This window comes from Anser brachyrhynchus, assembly GCF_964034855.1.
Source record: "Anser brachyrhynchus genome assembly, contig: SCAFFOLD_58, whole genome shotgun sequence".
Classification (NCBI taxonomy): Eukaryota; Metazoa; Chordata; class Aves; order Anseriformes; family Anatidae; genus Anser; species Anser brachyrhynchus.
The window spans coordinates 377,451-394,986 of record NW_027663732.1 but is presented as its reverse complement, the minus strand read 5'-3'; positions in this window follow the sequence as shown (position 1 = coordinate 394,986).

The window sequence follows — 17,536 nt, the reverse complement described above, 5'->3', positions numbered from 1 at the left end:
TGGAGGGTTTTCCCGCCGTTTTGGGGGGTTTCCCCTCAATTTCGGGTTTTCAGCTCTCCATTTCAGAGTTCTTCCCCGCAATTTTGGGGTTCCTTCCCCTAATTTGGTGCTTCGCCCCCCCCCCCACTTTTGGGGTTCCCCCCTCCATTTTGGGGATTCCCCCCAATTCCAAGCCCCCCACAATTTTGGAGGCCCCCACCATCCTTTCTTGGCCTGCCACCCTAATATTAAGGTTCTTTCCCCCAATGTTGGGGTTCTCACCACATGTTTGAGGTTCCTTCCCTTAATTTGGGGCTTAGCTCCCCGGGATCTGGGGCTTTAACCCCAATTTTGGGGGTCCCCCCCAAGTTTGGGGATTCCTCCCCAGGTCTGGGGGGGGTCCACATTCAATTCTGGAATTTCACACTTCCATTTAAGTCTTCTTCCCCCCAATTTGGGGGTTCACCCACCCAATTTTGGGGGTTCCTCCCCTAATTTGGGGGGACCCGACCAATTTTGGGGGTCCCCCCCAATTGTAGAGTCCCCCACCCTCCTTTTTTGGGTTCCCCCCTAATATTAAAGAGTTCTTCCGCCCAATTTTGGGGGACCCCACAATTTGGCCGTTCCTTCCCCTAACTTTGGGCTTCAACCCTTCGATTTTGGGGGGGGCTCCCCCCCTCTTATTTTGGCCTTCCGCCCTAATATTAGGCCTAACCCCTAAGAACCTTGACCCCTAAGCCTATGGCAACCACGGATCTAACCCTAACCCCTACCCCAACAAACCCTAGAAACCCTAACCCTAAAAACCCTTGCAGCCCTAACCCGATAAAATTTACCACACTAAACCCCTGAAGACTGTTCTGGGGGGTCCACATTCAATTCTGGAATTTCACACTTCCATTTAAGTCTTCTTCCCCCCCAATATGGGGGTTCGCCCACCCAATTTTGGGGGTTCCTCCCCTAATTGGGGGGGACACAACCAATTTTGGGGGGGACACAACCAATTTTGGGGGGGACACAACCAATTTTAGAGTCCCCCACCCTCCTTTTTTGGGTTTCCCCCAATATTAAGAGCTCTTCCGCTCAATTTTGGGGGACCCCACAATTTTGACGTTCCTTCCCCTAACTTTGGGCTTCAACCCTTCAATTTTGGGTGGGCTCCTCCCCTCTTATTTTGGCCTTCCGCCCTAATATTAGGCCTAACCCCTAAGAACCTTGACCCCTAACCCTATGGCAACCACGGATCTAACCCTAACCCCTACCCCAACAAACCCTAGAAACCCTAACCCTAAAAACCCTTACAGCCCTAACCCGATAAAATTTACCACACTAAACCCCTGAAGACTGTTCTGGGGGGTCCACATCCAATTCTGGAATTTCACACTTCCATTTAAGTCTTCTTCCCCCCAATTTGGGGGTTCGCCCACCCAATTTTGGGGGTTCCTCCCCTAATTGGGGGGGACACAACCGATTTTAGAGTCCCCCACCCTCCTTTTTGGGTTCCCCCCTAATATTAAAAGTTCTTCCGCCCAATTTTGGGGGACCCCACAATTTTGACGTTCCTTCCCCTAACTTGGGGCTTCAACCCTTCAATTTTGGGGGGGGCTCCCACCCTCTTATTTTGGCCTTCCGCCCTAATATTAGGCCTAACCCCTAAGAACCTTGACCCCTAACGCTATGGCAACCACGGATCTAACCCTAACCCCTACCCCAACAAACCCTAGAAACCCTAACCCTAAAAACCCTTACAGCCCTAACCCGATAAAATTTACCACACTAAACCCCTGAAGACTGTTCTGGGGGGTCCACATTCAATTCTGGAATTTCACACTTCCATTTAAGTGTTCTGCCCCCCCAATATGGGGGTTCGCCCACCCAATTTTGGGGGTTCCTCCCCTAATTGGGGGGGACACAACCAATTTTGGGGGGGACACAACCAATTTGGGGTGGTCCCCCCAATTTTAGAGTCCCCCACCCTCCTTTTTTGGGTTTCCCCCAATATTAAGAGCTCTTCCGCCCAATTTTGGGGGACCCCACAATTTTGACGTTTCTTCCCCTAAATTGGGGCTTCGACCCTTCAATTTTGGGGGGGGCTCCCCCCTTAGTTTGGCCTTCCACCCTAATATTGGGCCTTACCCCTAAGAACCCTGACCCCTAACACTACGGCTCCCACGGATCTAACCCTAACCCCTACCCCAAAAAACCCTAGAAACCCTAACCCTAAAAACCTTTACAGTCCTAACCCGATAAAATTTACCACATTAGACCTACGCCTAAAAGCCCTAACCCTAAAAATTAAGACCCTCTAAACCCTAACCCAAAACGTAAAGATTCTCAAAGCCCTAACGCTGGAGACCCTAACCTTAAAAAAAAAAAAATAAGACCTTAAAACCCTAACCCTAAATACCTGACCATAACTAAAACCCTAAGACCCTAACCCTAAAAACCCTATCAACACTAAAACCACAAAATACTTTAAAACCTTAACACACTAACCCCCAAACCCTAACCCTTATAACTCCAACCCTAACAACCTTAAAATCCTAACCCTAAACCCTGGAAACCCTAACCCTGAAACCCAACCCTAGTGCCTTAGCCCTGAAACCTTAAAACCCTAACACCTTATTAGAAACACTCTGTAACCAATACCATAGGCTCAGGCAAGTATCTCAGTGAGGTAGCATTTTTATTCACGATTGCAATGGCAGGCGTCCCACAAGCCACCTACCAGTTCCATAACACAGTTTATATAATTTTTTTTTTCCTCTCGGTGACCAGGACCCTCCCCAGTTTCCCCATTGACTGAGTAATCCATGTTCACGATCTATCCAGTGCTTCACAGAAAATACACAGCTGCTGGCCTGTTACTAGTCAATTTTATTTTTTTCTTGACTGTTTTCCTCTTTGAGGTGGTAATGTTTCTTACACCGTGATTTCCACCCAATTGCTCTAAGGATTCTGGTTGTCTGCATTTTACAAGGTTGTCTGTTAAGCTTTCTTATCACTGTAAGGATATATCAATACCACCTTCCTTCCCTCTAAACGATGTAACTCCGTGCAAAAACATTTTTATTCCCACAACCTTGATCCCCTTACCCTAAAATCCTTATTCTCTTTAACCGTAACAACTCTAACCACAACCCTAACCCTTCATATCAACCCCCCGACGCTAATGACACTGACTAATGATCCAAACCCCAAACCCCAGGCAACCAACAAAGAAACAGACACAAAGCTGAAAACTACAAAAAAGGCAAAACCCTGGATACAGACCCCAAATCACAAACACGCTACCAAAATGCTACAGAAAAGCCCCAGACGCAGGCCCCAAGCACTACAGCTAGGCCCCAGAAGCTCTAGACACATCCCAAAGCCAAAATGCAATCCCCAAACACTACAGAAAAGCCCCCAAACACCAGACACAGGCTGCAGAAGTCTACAAGCAGGCCCCAGCCACACCCGGATGCAGACCCCAACTGTCCACAAGCAGCTCCCAACCCACCCCCCCCCATGAACTGGACCCCCCCCCACCACCACCCAGATGCATGCCCCAGGCCCCAGGCCTCAGCCCCAGCCCCCACACCCCAGACTCAGGCCCCAAAGGCGTACAACCAGCTCCCAACTGCCCCCCTCAAAGGGAGGCCCCAAAGCCTGCCAGAGGACCCTAGAGCGTACAAGCAGCTCCCAACCCCCCCGGCACAGGCCCCAACCCCCCCCCAGACACAGGCCCCAAAGGTGTACAAGCAACTCCCCATCCTCCCCAGAGGCACGCCCCAAAGGTGTACAAACAGCCCCAACCCCCCAAGATCCAGACCCCTACAGCGTAGAAGCAGCTCCCAACCCCATGCCCCCAAGGCACATGCCCCAACCCCTCCCCCAAGGCAGGCCCTAACAGTGTACAAGCAGCTCCCACCCCCCCCCAGACGCAGGCCCCAAAGGTGTACAAGCAGGCCCCTACAGTATACAAGCAGCTCACAACCACCCCCCCAAAGGCAGGCCCCAAGCCCCTCCAGATGCAAGCCCGAAAGGTTAAAACCAGCTCCAACCCCCTAACCCCCCCCGCCCCACGCAGACGCAGGCCCCAAAGGTGTACAAGCAGTTCCCAACCCCTCCAAGGCAGGCCCCAAAAGTGTACAGGCAGGCCCCTACAGTGTAGAAACGCTCCAACCCCCCCCGCTTCCACCTCGAGGGAGGCCCTCCCCCCCCAGTATACACGAAGCTCCCAACCCCCTCTCAGAGGAATGCCTAAAAAAGTATACAAGCAGCTCCTAACACCCCCCCCCCCCCCAAAAGAGGCAGTCCCCAAAGGTGTACAAGCAGGCCCTCAAATCCCTTAGGTGTACAAGCAGGCCCTTCAAATCCCTTAGCCCCTGCGCCAGCTTTATTGGCGAGCAGCGAGGCTGGGGGGGGAGGGGGGCAAGACAGCCTTAAATAAAATACAAATATAAAAAGTGTTATAAATGGCTGTTATAAATCCAAATAGGATTACAATCAAAGTTTACAATTTATTAAACGAATAGAAGCAAGCAAGCAGCGCTGGGTGCGCCGGGAGTCTCTGCTCCCCCAGGACGCACGCCTGTTACGTAAGGCGGCTGGTTTTGATGCTCCCAGGCTAATACATATTCATTACTACTTCGAGAAGAGGCAGGGTTATTAGAATTGGTTTCCGGAATCCGAAACCCCTCCCAGGGGCGCCTGCGTACCGGTCTCTGGTGGTCTCTCGGGGCTTGCTCGGGCTGAATGCTGGTTGTCTTCCTCTCAGGCTTTTGTCCTTCAATTGTCCTTCAGCTCCCCCTTCCTCCTCGTTTGGGAGCCTCTGCGCCGGATTTCAGAAACTCTAGCAACATCCCCTGCAGTAGTCAGCACTTTTCCCTAAAAACCCCTTTGTTCTCTTATCACCTAGACCCGGGCCTCGATGGTAACCCTTCAAATCCCTTAGTGACACGAATTGCTGGACCATTCCTTACAAAAGGAAGGATAAAATATGTAGAGGAGCAATGGCACCCGCGAAAGCCCAGCGCCGCGGGCAGAGGCAGCGAAGGTTGACGGCAGAACAGTGCTCGGTTTGAACACGGAGAGGGAAAGCGAGGGGAAGGTGGCCGAAGCCGGCCGCAGTCTCTGAGCTCTCCTCCTCCTGATTGTTTTCTCTCAAAGCCATTTCTGTCTGTGTGCGGGCACCCGGAGCCGGCAGAAGTCCCCGTGAAGTCCTTCGGCAGGACGGAGGGCTGCGTGGGCTCCAGTGAGAGAGGGAGTTAGGAGAATCTTATCAAGTAGAGATAGAGCGCTGACAGCGTTAAACTAGGATGCTACTTAGTGTCTTTGCTAACTATGGTGCATTGTGCCAATTAACTAAAGCAAGAAGCCTTGGGCCCCTTACCAAGGTCAGTCTCCTAATAAGAGAGTGAGCCTGTCTTAAGAAACTGGGAGAAACTGGTCCTGCAGATGGACAAGAGCCAAGGAGCAACTGAGTCTGCGCAAAGACAAGAGGTCAACTAGCGGTGACGAGGAAGAGTCATCAATCTTCATGCCCACGACCTCCCGTGCTGCCCAGCGCTGAATAAACATACCTACTTTACAATCTCACTGATTGTGGAGTCCCTTTTCCGCAAGTCACTAGCAGCGGTTTCTTCCGCAGAGGTTTACCCAGAGCCGCTTCAAAGCTTCCCTCGCGGAGCTGGGGCGTCGCAGGGGGTCGTCAAAGCACGCACACACACACACACACACACACACACACACACACACACAGGCGTTGTTGTCCAAACAGAAAGTATTTACAACAAATTCGACAAGCGGTTTTCCTCTGCCAGCAGCAAATGCCTGAGGGCCCCTACAGCTTCACAAATCATAGCACAAAGAGCCTAAAGTTCCTCTAAAATTTAGGGAAATGATTCAAAATAGATCTGCTAGGGGAAAACGATCACTGGCGGCAGGGTACACAATACACGCGAGTCTCAGCTCTCCTCCGCAGGGTCAGTGCCCACGCCCAAGTGCGACGCTGATGGCACCTGAACATTTGCTGTAGCAGGCAGCAGAGCCAGCAGCTCAGGGGAGCAATTTTAAAAACCAGGAGGCACTTAAACCAACCCTTAGTTGACCCAGTTACTGCAGGAGAGTCCCGACTACTCGCCCTGGAGTCCTACTGTCACCAGCAAAAAGCACCAACCAAAGCTTGGGGGAACTTTGGTACAGCACAAGAGAAGGGAGTGGGGGTAGCGTAGCCGTATCGCAGAGCTGCTGCTTTTCACACCATTTTATCATCCCTGATAATTGAAAGTAAGGCCGGGTGGGCTGACCCCACCACCACCACTCCTGGCAGCATGTTTGGTCCACAACGCTAGAATAATTATTTTGCTCCCTCCCGCCCCTACAGCTTCATCATCTGAAAAGATTACAGTCAAAACAATGGCATACACAAATAAAAGTCAAGAGTTGACATAGTAACTCCGGGATTTGGGTATCAACTGTCCGAGAAATCAGAACACTCAGGCTTCACAATGTGCCCAACATCGAGCTGTGCCAAGGGGGGGCGGAAGGAAGAAGCTTTCCGTTTAAGCCTTCAGAGCATCGCTCCATCACTACGTCAATTCACAGCCACCACAGCGTGCCGATGGACATCTTTCTGTGCCAAAAGAAACAAGTGCTTTGTCCTCTTGATATCAAAGGTAGCCACCTATAGTTACGGAACCATGCACAAGACCTTAACTCTGACCAGCAGGAAAACTTAGGACAACTGAGTGCAGATCCTGCCAATTTCTACCAGTTCCAACTGTGCTTTAAGTCTCATTGCAAAGCCTCAGTTAGAAAAAGGATCACCTCAGGGTATCCAACAAGAAGAAGAGTTGTTTTCTTTTTTTTCTTTTTTTTTTTTTTTTTTTTTAATATACCATAGGACTATGCAGTTCAATCATCAATCATCTTGGAAAGCTCAAGGAGGAGGTCATCCTCATCCTTCCCTGGGTCCAAGTCGAGCTCGGCTTCCAGTATGCCGTCTGAGAGTTCCCAAAGTAGCATCTCTAAATCCTCGTCTACAGATACGGGCGCGTTGCCTGTGGAACTCAGCCGGCGTGTCCTTGCTTCTTCTAGCTGGGAAGAAGCTGAAGTCGAGCTTGAGAACTCCATTGGCTCCACGGATTCTGCCTGGCTTCCAAGATGTGCTTCAGGTCTTGGCAGAGCAAGGAAGAGAACAATCAGTATATGCCATTTCTTAACGGGAAATCCCTTTTCTGCAAACCGGCTCTTAAAACCGTAGCCAACCCCTCCTGCACTTCAATCTTACCCAGGGATTGTTATTCAATTAACCCAGGGCTACATTTAGAGCCCAATATATTAGCAGGTACATTTTTCAGTTTGGGGGTTTCTCTGTGAAGCCAGAGCACCCGGAGTCTAGCAAAGATGGGAAACCAACATGGCCTCCCGGAAGCCCAGTGTCCGAGAACTACATCTCCCGGCATGCTCTGGGAAAACAATATGGACTCCCGGAAACCCGGTGGCCAAGAACTACATTTCCCAGCACTCCCCAGAAAATTGAGCCTCGCACCTTGCCGTAGGACGCCATTTTTTGCTCTGTTACATTACCGGTTTCGTGTTTATGGAGGGTTTTCCCGCCGTTTTGGGGGGTTTCCCCTCAATTTCGGGTTTTCAGCTCTCCATTTCAGAGTTCTTCCCCGCAATTTTGGGGTTCCTTCCCCTAATTTGGTGCTTCGCCCCCCCCCCCACTTTTGGGGTTCCCCCTCCATTTTGGGGATTCCCCCCAATTCCAAGCCCCCCACAATTTTGGAGGCCCCCACCATCCTTTCTTGGCCTGCCACCCTAATATTAAGGTTCTTTCCCCCAATGTTGGGGTTCTCACCACATGTTTGAGGTTCCTTCCCTTAATTTGGGGCTTAGCTCCCCGGGATCTGGGGCTTTAACCCCAATTTTGGGGGTCCCCCCCAAGTTTGGGGATTCCTCCCCAGGTCTGGGGGGGGTCCACATTCAATTCTGGAATTTCACACTTCCATTTAAGTCTTCTTCCCCCCAATTTGGGGGTTCACCCACCCAATTTTGGGGGTTCCTCCCCTAATTTGGGGGGACCCGACCAATTTTGGGGGTCCCCCCCAATTGTAGAGTCCCCCACCCTCCTTTTTTGGGTTCCCCCCTAATATTAAAGAGTTCTTCCGCCCAATTTTGGGGGACCCCACAATTTGGCCGTTCCTTCCCCTAACTTTGGGCTTCAACCCTTCGATTTTGGGGGGGGCTCCCCCCCTCTTATTTTGGCCTTCCGCCCTAATATTAGGCCTAACCCCTAAGAACCTTGACCCCTAAGCCTATGGCAACCACGGATCTAACCCTAACCCCTACCCCAACAAACCCTAGAAACCCTAACCCTAAAAACCCTTGCAGCCCTAACCCGATAAAATTTACCACACTAAACCCCTGAAGACTGTTCTGGGGGGTCCACATTCAATTCTGGAATTTCACACTTCCATTTAAGTCTTCTTCCCCCCCAATATGGGGGTTCGCCCACCCAATTTTGGGGGTTCCTCCCCTAATTGGGGGGGACACAACCAATTTTGGGGGGGACACAACCAATTTTGGGGGGGACACAACCAATTTTAGAGTCCCCCACCCTCCTTTTTTGGGTTTCCCCCAATATTAAGAGCTCTTCTGCCCAATTTTGGGGGACCCCACAATTTTGACGTTCCTTCCCCTAACTTGGGGCTTCAACCCTTCAATTTTGGGGGGGGCTCCCACCCTCTTATTTTGGCCTTCCGCCCTAATATTAGGCCTAACCCCTAAGAACCTTGACCCCTAACGCTATGGCAACCACGGATCTAACCCTAACCCCTACCCCAACAAACCCTAGAAACCCTAACCCTAAAAACCCTTGCAGCCCTAACCCGATAAAATTTACCACACTAAACCCCTGAAGACTGTTCTGGGGGGTCCACATTCAATTCTGGAATTTCACACTTCCATTTAAGTGTTCTGCCCCCCCAATATGGGGGTTCGCCTACCCAATTTTGGGGGTTCCTCCCCTAATTGGGGGGGACACAACCAATTTTGGGGGGGACACAACCAATTTGGGGGGGTCCCCCCAATTTTAGAGTCCCCCACCCTCCTTTTTTGGGTTTCCCCCAATATTAAGAGCTCTTCCGCCCTATTTTGGGGGACCCCACAATTTTGACGTTTCTTCCCCTAAATTGGGGCTTCGACCCTTCAATTTTGGGGGGGGCTCCCCCCTTAGTTTGGCCTTCCACCCTAATATTGGGCCTTACCCCTAAGAACCCTGACCCCTAACACTACGGCTCCCACGGATCTAACCCTAACCCCTACCCCAAAAAACCCTAGAAACCCTAACCCTAAAAACCCTTACAGTCCTAACCCGATAAAATTTACCACACTAGACCTACGCCTAAAAGCCCTAACCCTAAAAATTAAGACCCTCTAAACCCTAACCCAAAACGTAAAGATTCTCAAAGCCCTAACGCTGGAGACCCTAACCTTAAAAAAAAAAAAAAAAAGACCTTAAAACCCTAACCCTAAATACCTGACCATAACTAAAACCCTAAGACCCTAACCCTAAAAACCCTATCAACACTAAAACCACAAAATACTTTAAAACCTTAACACACTAACCCCCAAACCCTAACCCTTATAACTCCAACCCTAACAACCTTAAAATCCTAACCCTAAACCCTGGAAACCCTAACCCTGAAACCCAACCCTAGTGCCTTAGCCCTGAAACCTTAAAACCCTAACACCTTATTAGAAACACTCTGTAACCAATACCATAGGCTCAGGCAAGTATCTCAGTGAGGTAGCATTTTTATTCACGATTGCAATGGCAGGCGTCCCACAAGCCACCTACTAGTTCCATAACACAGTTTATATAATTTTTTTTTTCCTCTCGGTGACCAGGACCCTCCCCAGTTTCCCCATTGACTGAGTAATCCATGTTCACGATCTATCCAGTGCTTCACAGAAAATACACAGCTGCTGGCCTGTTACTAGTCAATTTTATTTTTTTCTTGACTGTTTTCCTCTTTGAGGTGGTAATGTTTCTTACACCGTGATTTCCACCCAATTGCTCTAAGGATTCTGGTTGTCTGCATTTTACAAGGTTGTCTGTTAAGCTTTCTTATCACTGCAAGCATATATCAATACCACCTTCCTTCCCTCTAAACGATGTAACTCTGTGCAAAAACATTTTTATTCCCACAACCTTGATCCCCTTACCCTAAAATCCTTATTCTCTTTAACCGTAACAACTCTAACCACAACCCTAACCCTTCATATCAACCCCCCGACGCTAATGACACTGACTAATGATCCAAACCCCAAACCCCAGGCAACCAACAAAGAAACAGACACAAAGCTGAAAACTACAAAAAAGGCAAAACCCTGGATACAGACCCCAAATCACAAACATGCTACCAAAATGCTACAGAAAAGCCCCAGACGCAGGCCCCAAGCACTACAGCTAGGCCCCAGAAGCTCTAGACACATCCCAAAGCCAAAATGCAATCCCCAAACACTACAGAAAAGCCCCCAAACACCAGACACAGGCTGCAGAAGTCTACAAGCAGGCCCCAGCCACACCCGGATGCAGACCCCAACTGTCCACAAGCAGCTCCCAACCCACCCCCCCCCATGAACTGGACCCCCCCCCCCCCCACCACCCAGATGCATGCCCCAGGCCCCAGGCCTCAGCCCCAGCCCCCACACCCCAGACTCAGGCCCCAAAGGTGTACAACCAGCTCCCAACTGCCCCCCTCAAAGGGAGGCCCCAAAGCCTGCCAGAGGACCCTAGAGCGTACAAGCAGCTCCCAACCCCCCCGGCACAGGCCCCAACCCCCCCCCAGACACAGGCCCCAAAGGTGTACAAGCAACTCCCCATCCTCCCCAGAGGCACGCCCCAAAGGTGTACAAACAGCCCCAACCCCCCAAGATCCAGACCCCTACAGCGTAGAAGCAGCTCCCAACCCCATGCCCTCAAGGCACATGCCCCAACCCCTCCCCCAAGGCAGGCCCTAACAGTGTACAAGCAGCTCCCACCCCCCCCCAGACGCAGGCCCCAAAGGTGTACAAGCAGGCCCCTACAGTATACAAGCAGCTCACAACCACCCCCCCAAAGGCAGGCCCCAAGCCCCTCCAGATGCAAGCCCAAAAGGTTAAAACCAGCTCCAACCCCCTAACCCCCCCCGCCCCGCGCAGACGCAGGCCCCAAAGGTGTACAAGCAGCTCCCAACCCCTCCAAGGCAGGCCCCAAAAGTGTACAGGCAGGCCCCTACAGTGTAGAAACGCTCCAACCCCCCCCGCTTCCACCTCGAGGGAGGCCCTCCCCCCCCAGTATACACGAAGCTCCCAACCCCCTCTCAGAGGAATGCCTAAAAAGGTATACAAGCAGCTCCTAACACCCCCCCCCAAAAGAGGCAGTCCCCAAAGGTGTACAAGCAGGCCCTCAAATCCCTTAGGTGTACAAGCAGGCCCTTCAAATCCCTTAGCCCCTGCGCCAGCTTTATTGGCGAGCAGCGAGGCTGGGGGGGGGAGGGGGGCAAGACAGCCTTAAATAAAATACAAATATAAAAAGTGTTATAAATGGCTGTTATAAATCCAAATAGGATTACAATCAAAGTTTACAATTTATTAAACGAATAGAGGCAAGCAAGCAGCGCTGGGTGCGCCGGGAGTCTCTGCTCCCCCAGGACGCACGCCTGTTACGTAAGGCGGCTGGTTTTGATGCTCCCAGGCTAATACATATTCATTACTACTTCGAGAAGAGGCAGGGTTATTAGAATTGGTTTCCGGAATCCGAAACCCCTCCCAGGGGCGCCTGCGTACCGGTCTCTGGTGGTCTCTCGGGGCTTGCTCGGGCTGAATGCTGGTTGTCTTCCTCTCAGGCTTTTGTCCTTCAATTGTCCTTCAGCTCCCCCTTCCTCCTCGTTTGGGAGCCTCTGCGCCGGATTTCAGAAACTCTAGCAACATCCCCTGCAGTAGTCAGCACTTTTCCCTAAAAACCCCTTTGTTCTCTTATCACCTAGACCCGGGCCTCGATGGTAACCCTTCAAATCCCTTAGTGACACGAATTGCTGGACCATTCCTTACAAAAGGAAGGATAAAATATGTAGAGGAGCAATGGCACCCGCGAAAGCCCAGCGCCGCGGGCAGAGGCAGCGAAGGTTGACGGCAGAACAGTGCTCGGTTTGAACACGGAGAGGGAAAGCGAGGGGAAGGTGGCCGAAGCCGGCCGCAGTCTCTGAGCTCTCCTCCTCCTGATTGTTTTCTCTCAAAGCCATTTCTGTCTGTGTGCGGGCACCCGGAGCCGGCAGAAGTCCCCGTGAAGTCCTTCGGCAGGACGGAGGGCTGCGTGGGCTCCAGTGAGAGAGGGAGTTAGGAGAATCTTATCAAGTAGAGATAGAGCGCTGACAGCGTTAAACTAGGATGCTACTTAGTGTCTTTGCTAACTATGGTGCATTGTGCCAATTAACTAAAGCAAGAAGCCTTGGGCCCCTTACCAAGGTCAGTCTCCTAATAAGAGAGTGAGCCTGTCTTAAGAAACTGGGAGAAACTGGTCCTGCAGATGGACAAGAGCCAAGGAGCAACTGAGTCTGTGCAAAGACAAGAGGTCAACTAGCGGTGACGAGGAAGAGTCATCAATCTTCATGCCCACGACCTCCCGTGCTGCCCAGCGCTGAATAAACATACCTACTTTACAATCTCACTGATTGTGGAGTCCCTTTTCCGCAAGTCACTAGCAGCGGTTTCTTCCGCAGAGGTTTTCCCAGAGCCGCTTCAAAGCTTCCCTCGCGGAGCTGGGGCGTCGCAGGGGGTCGTCAAAGCACGCACACACACACACACACACACACACACACACACAGGCGTTGTTGTCCAAACAGAAAGTATTTACAACAAATTCGACAAGCGGTTTTCCTCTGCCAGCAGCAAATGCCTGAGGGCCCCTACAGCTTCACAAATCATAGCACAAAGAGCCTAAAGTTCCTCTAAAATTTAGGGAAATGATTCAAAATAGATCTGCTAGGGGAAAACGATCACTGGCGGCAGGGTACACAATACACGCGAGTCTCAGCTCTCCTCCGCAGGGTCAGTGCCCACGCCCAAGTGCGACGCTGATGGCACCTGAACATTTGCTGTAGCAGGCAGCAGAGCCAGCAGCTCAGGGGAGCAATTTTAAAAACCAGGAGGCACTTAAACCAACGCTTAGTTGACCCAGTTACTGCAGGAGAGTCCCGACTACTCGCCCTGGAGTCCTACTGTCACCAGCAAAAAGCACCAACCAAAGCTTGGGGGAACTTTGGTACAGCACAAGAGAAGGGAGTGGGGGTAGCGTAGCCGTATCGCAGAGCTGCTGCTTTTCACACCATTTTATCATCCCTGATAATTGAAAGTAAGGCCGGGTGGGCTGACCCCACCACCACCACTCCTGGCAGCATGTTTGGTCCACAACGCTAGAATAATTATTTTGCTCCCTCCCGCCCCTACAGCTTCATCATCTGAAAAGATTACAGTCAAAACAATGGCATACACAAATAAAAGTCAAGAGTTGACATAGTAACTCCGGGATTTGGGTATCAACTGTCCGAGAAATCAGAACACTCAGGCTTCACAATGTGCCCAACATCGAGCTGTGCCAAGGGGGGGCGGAAGGAAGAAGCTTTCCGTTTAAGCCTTCAGAGCATCGCTCCATCACTACGTCAATTCACAGCCACCACAGCGTGCCGATGGACATCTTTCTGTGCCAAAAGAAACAAGTGCTTTGTCCTCTTGATATCAAAGGTAGCCACCTATAGTTACGGAACCATGCACAAGACCTTAACTCTGACCAGCAGGAAAACTTAGGACAACTGAGTGCAGATCCTGCCAATTTCTACCAGTTCCAACTGTGCTTTAAGTCTCATTGCAAAGCCTCAGTTAGAAAAAGGATCACCTCAGGGTATCCAACAAGAAGAAGAGTTGTTTTCTTTTTTTTCTTTTTTTTTTTTTTTTTTTTTAATATACCATAGGACTATGCAGTTCAATCATCAATCATCTTGGAAAGCTCAAGGAGGAGGTCATCCTCATCCTTCCCTGGGTCCAAGTCGAGCTCGGCTTCCAGTATGCCGTCTGAGAGTTCCCAAAGTAGCATCTCTAAATCCTCGTCTACAGATACGGGCGCGTTGCCTGTGGAACTCAGCCGGCGTGTCCTTGCTTCTTCTAGCTGGGAAGAAGCTGAAGTCGAGCTTGAGAACTCCATTGGCTCCACGGATTCTGCCTGGCTTCCAAGATGTGCTTCAGGTCTTGGCAGAGCAAGGAAGAGAACAATCAGTATATGCCATTTCTTAACGGGAAATCCCTTTTCTGCAAACCGGCTCTTAAAACCGTAGCCAACCCCTCCTGCACTTCAATCTTACCCAGGGATTGTTATTCAATTAACCCAGGGCTACATTTAGAGCCCAATATATTAGCAGGTACATTTTTCAGTTTGGGGGTTTCTCTGTGAAGCCAGAGCACCCGGAGTCTAGCAAAGATGGGAAACCAACATGGCCTCCCGGAAGCCCAGTGTCCGAGAACTACATCTCCCGGCATGCTCTGGGAAAACAATATGGACTCCCGGAAACCCGGTGGCCAAGAACTACATTTCCCAGCACTCCCCAGAAAATTGAGCCTCGCACCTTGCCGTAGGACGCCATTTTTTGCTCTGTTACATTACCGGTTTCGTGTTTATGGAGGGTTTTCCCGCCGTTTTGGGGGGTTTCCCCTCAATTTCGGGTTTTCAGCTCTCCATTTCAGAGTTCTTCCCCGCAATTTTGGGGTTCCTTCCCCTAATTTGGTGCTTCGCCCCCCCCCCCACTTTTGGGGTTCCCCCTCCATTTTGGGGATTCCCCCCAATTCCAAGCCCCCCACAATTTTGGAGGCCCCCACCATCCTTTCTTGGCCTGCCACCCTAATATTAAGGTTCTTTCCCCCAATGTTGGGGTTCTCACCACATGTTTGAGGTTCCTTCCCTTAATTTGGGGCTTAGCTCCCCGGGATCTGGGGCTTTAACCCCAATTTTGGGGGTCCCCCCCAAGTTTGGGGATTCCTCCCCAGGTCTGGGGGGGGTCCACATTCAATTCTGGAATTTCACACTTCCATTTAAGTCTTCTTCCCCCCAATTTGGGGGTTCACCCACCCAATTTTGGGGGTTCCTCCCCTAATTTGGGGGGACCCGACCAATTTTGGGGGTCCCCCCCAATTGTAGAGTCCCCCACCCTCCTTTTTTGGGTTCCCCCCTAATATTAAAGAGTTCTTCCGCCCAATTTTGGGGGACCCCACAATTTGGCCGTTCCTTCCCCTAACTTTGGGCTTCAACCCTTCGATTTTGGGGGGGGCTCCCCCCCTCTTATTTTGGCCTTCCGCCCTAATATTAGGCCTAACCCCTAAGAACCTTGACCCCTAAGCCTATGGCAACCACGGATCTAACCCTAACCCCTACCCCAACAAACCCTAGAAACCCTAACCCTAAAAACCCTTGCAGCCCTAACCCGATAAAATTTACCACACTAAACCCCTGAAGACTGTTCTGGGGGGTCCACATTCAATTCTGGAATTTCACACTTCCATTTAAGTCTTCTTCCCCCCCAATATGGGGGTTCGCCCACCCAATTTTGGGGGTTCCTCCCCTAATTGGGGGGGACACAACCAATTTTGGGGGGGACACAACCAATTTTGGGGGGGACACAACCGATTTTAGAGTCCCCCACCCTCCTTTTTGGGTTCCCCCCTAATATTAAAAGTTCTTCCGCCCAATTTTGGGGGACCCCACAATTTTGACGTTCCTTCCCCTAACTTGGGGCTTCAACCCTTCAATTTTGGGGGGGGCTCCCACCCTCTTATTTTGGCCTTCCGCCCTAATATTAGGCCTAACCCCTAAGAACCTTGACCCCTAACGCTATGGCAACCACGGATCTAACCCTAACCCCTACCCCAACAAACCCTAGAAACCCTAACCCTAAAAACCCTTGCAGCCCTAACCCGATAAAATTTACCACACTAAACCCCTGAAGACTGTTCTGGGGGGTCCACATTCAATTCTGGAATTTCACACTTCCATTTAAGTCTTCTTCCCCCCCAATATGGGGGTTCGCCTACCCAATTTTGGGGGTTCCTCCCCTAATTGGGGGGGACACAACCAATTTTGGGGGGGACACAACCAATTTGGGGGGGTCCCCCCAATTTTAGAGTCCCCCACCCTCCTTTTTTGGGTTTCCCCCAATATTAAGAGCTCTTCCGCCCTATTTTGGGGGACCCCACAATTTTGACGTTTCTTCCCCTAAATTGGGGCTTCGACCCTTCAATTTTGGGGGGGGCTCCCCCCTTAGTTTGGCCTTCCACCCTAATATTGGGCCTTACCCCTAAGAACCCTGACCCCTAACACTACGGCTCCCACGGATCTAACCCTAACCCCTACCCCAAAAAACCCTAGAAACCCTAACCCTAAAAACCCTTACAGTCCTAACCCGATAAAATTTACCACACTAGACCTACGCCTAAAAGCCCTAACCCTAAAAATTAAGACCCTCTAAACCCTAACCCAAAACGTAAAGATTCTCAAAGCCCTAACGCTGGAGACCCTAACCTTAAAAAAAAAAAAAAAAAGACCTTAAAACCCTAACCCTAAATACCTGACCATAACTAAAACCCTAAGACCCTAACCCTAAAAACCCTATCAACACTAAAACCACAAAATACTTTAAAACCTTAACACACTAACCCCCAAACCCTAACCCTTATAACTCCAACCCTAACAACCTTAAAATCCTAACCCTAAACCCTGGAAACCCTAACCCTGAAACCCAACCCTAGTGCCTTAGCCCTGAAACCTTAAAACCCTAACACCTTATTAGAAACACTCTGTAACCAATACCATAGGCTCAGGCAAGTATCTCAGTGAGGTAGCATTTTTATTCACGATTGCAATGGCAGGCGTCCCACAAGCCACCTACTAGTTCCATAACACAGTTTATATAATTTTTTTTTTCCTCTCGGTGACCAGGACCCTCCCCAGTTTCCCCATTGACTGAGTAATCCATGTTCACGATCTATCCAGTGCTTCACAGAAAATACACAGCTGCTGGCCTGTTACTAGTCAATTTTATTTTTTTCTTGACTGTTTTCCTCTTTGAGGTGGTAATGTTTCTTACACCGTGATTTCCACCCAATTGCTCTAAGGATTCTGGTTGTCTGCATTTTACAAGGTTGTCTGTTAAGCTTTCTTATCACTGCAAGCATATATCAATACCACCTTCCTTCCCTCTAAACGATGTAACTCTGTGCAAAAACATTTTTATTCCCACAACCTTGATCCCCTTACCCTAAAATCCTTATTCTCTTTAACCGTAACAACTCTAACCACAACCCTAACCCTTCATATCAACCCCCCGACGCTAATGACACTGACTAATGATCCAAACCCCAAACCCCAGGCAACCAACAAAGAAACAGACACAAAGCTGAAAACTACAAAAAAGGCAAAACCCTGGATACAGACCCCAAATCACAAACATGCTACCAAAATGCTACAGAAAAGCCCCAGACG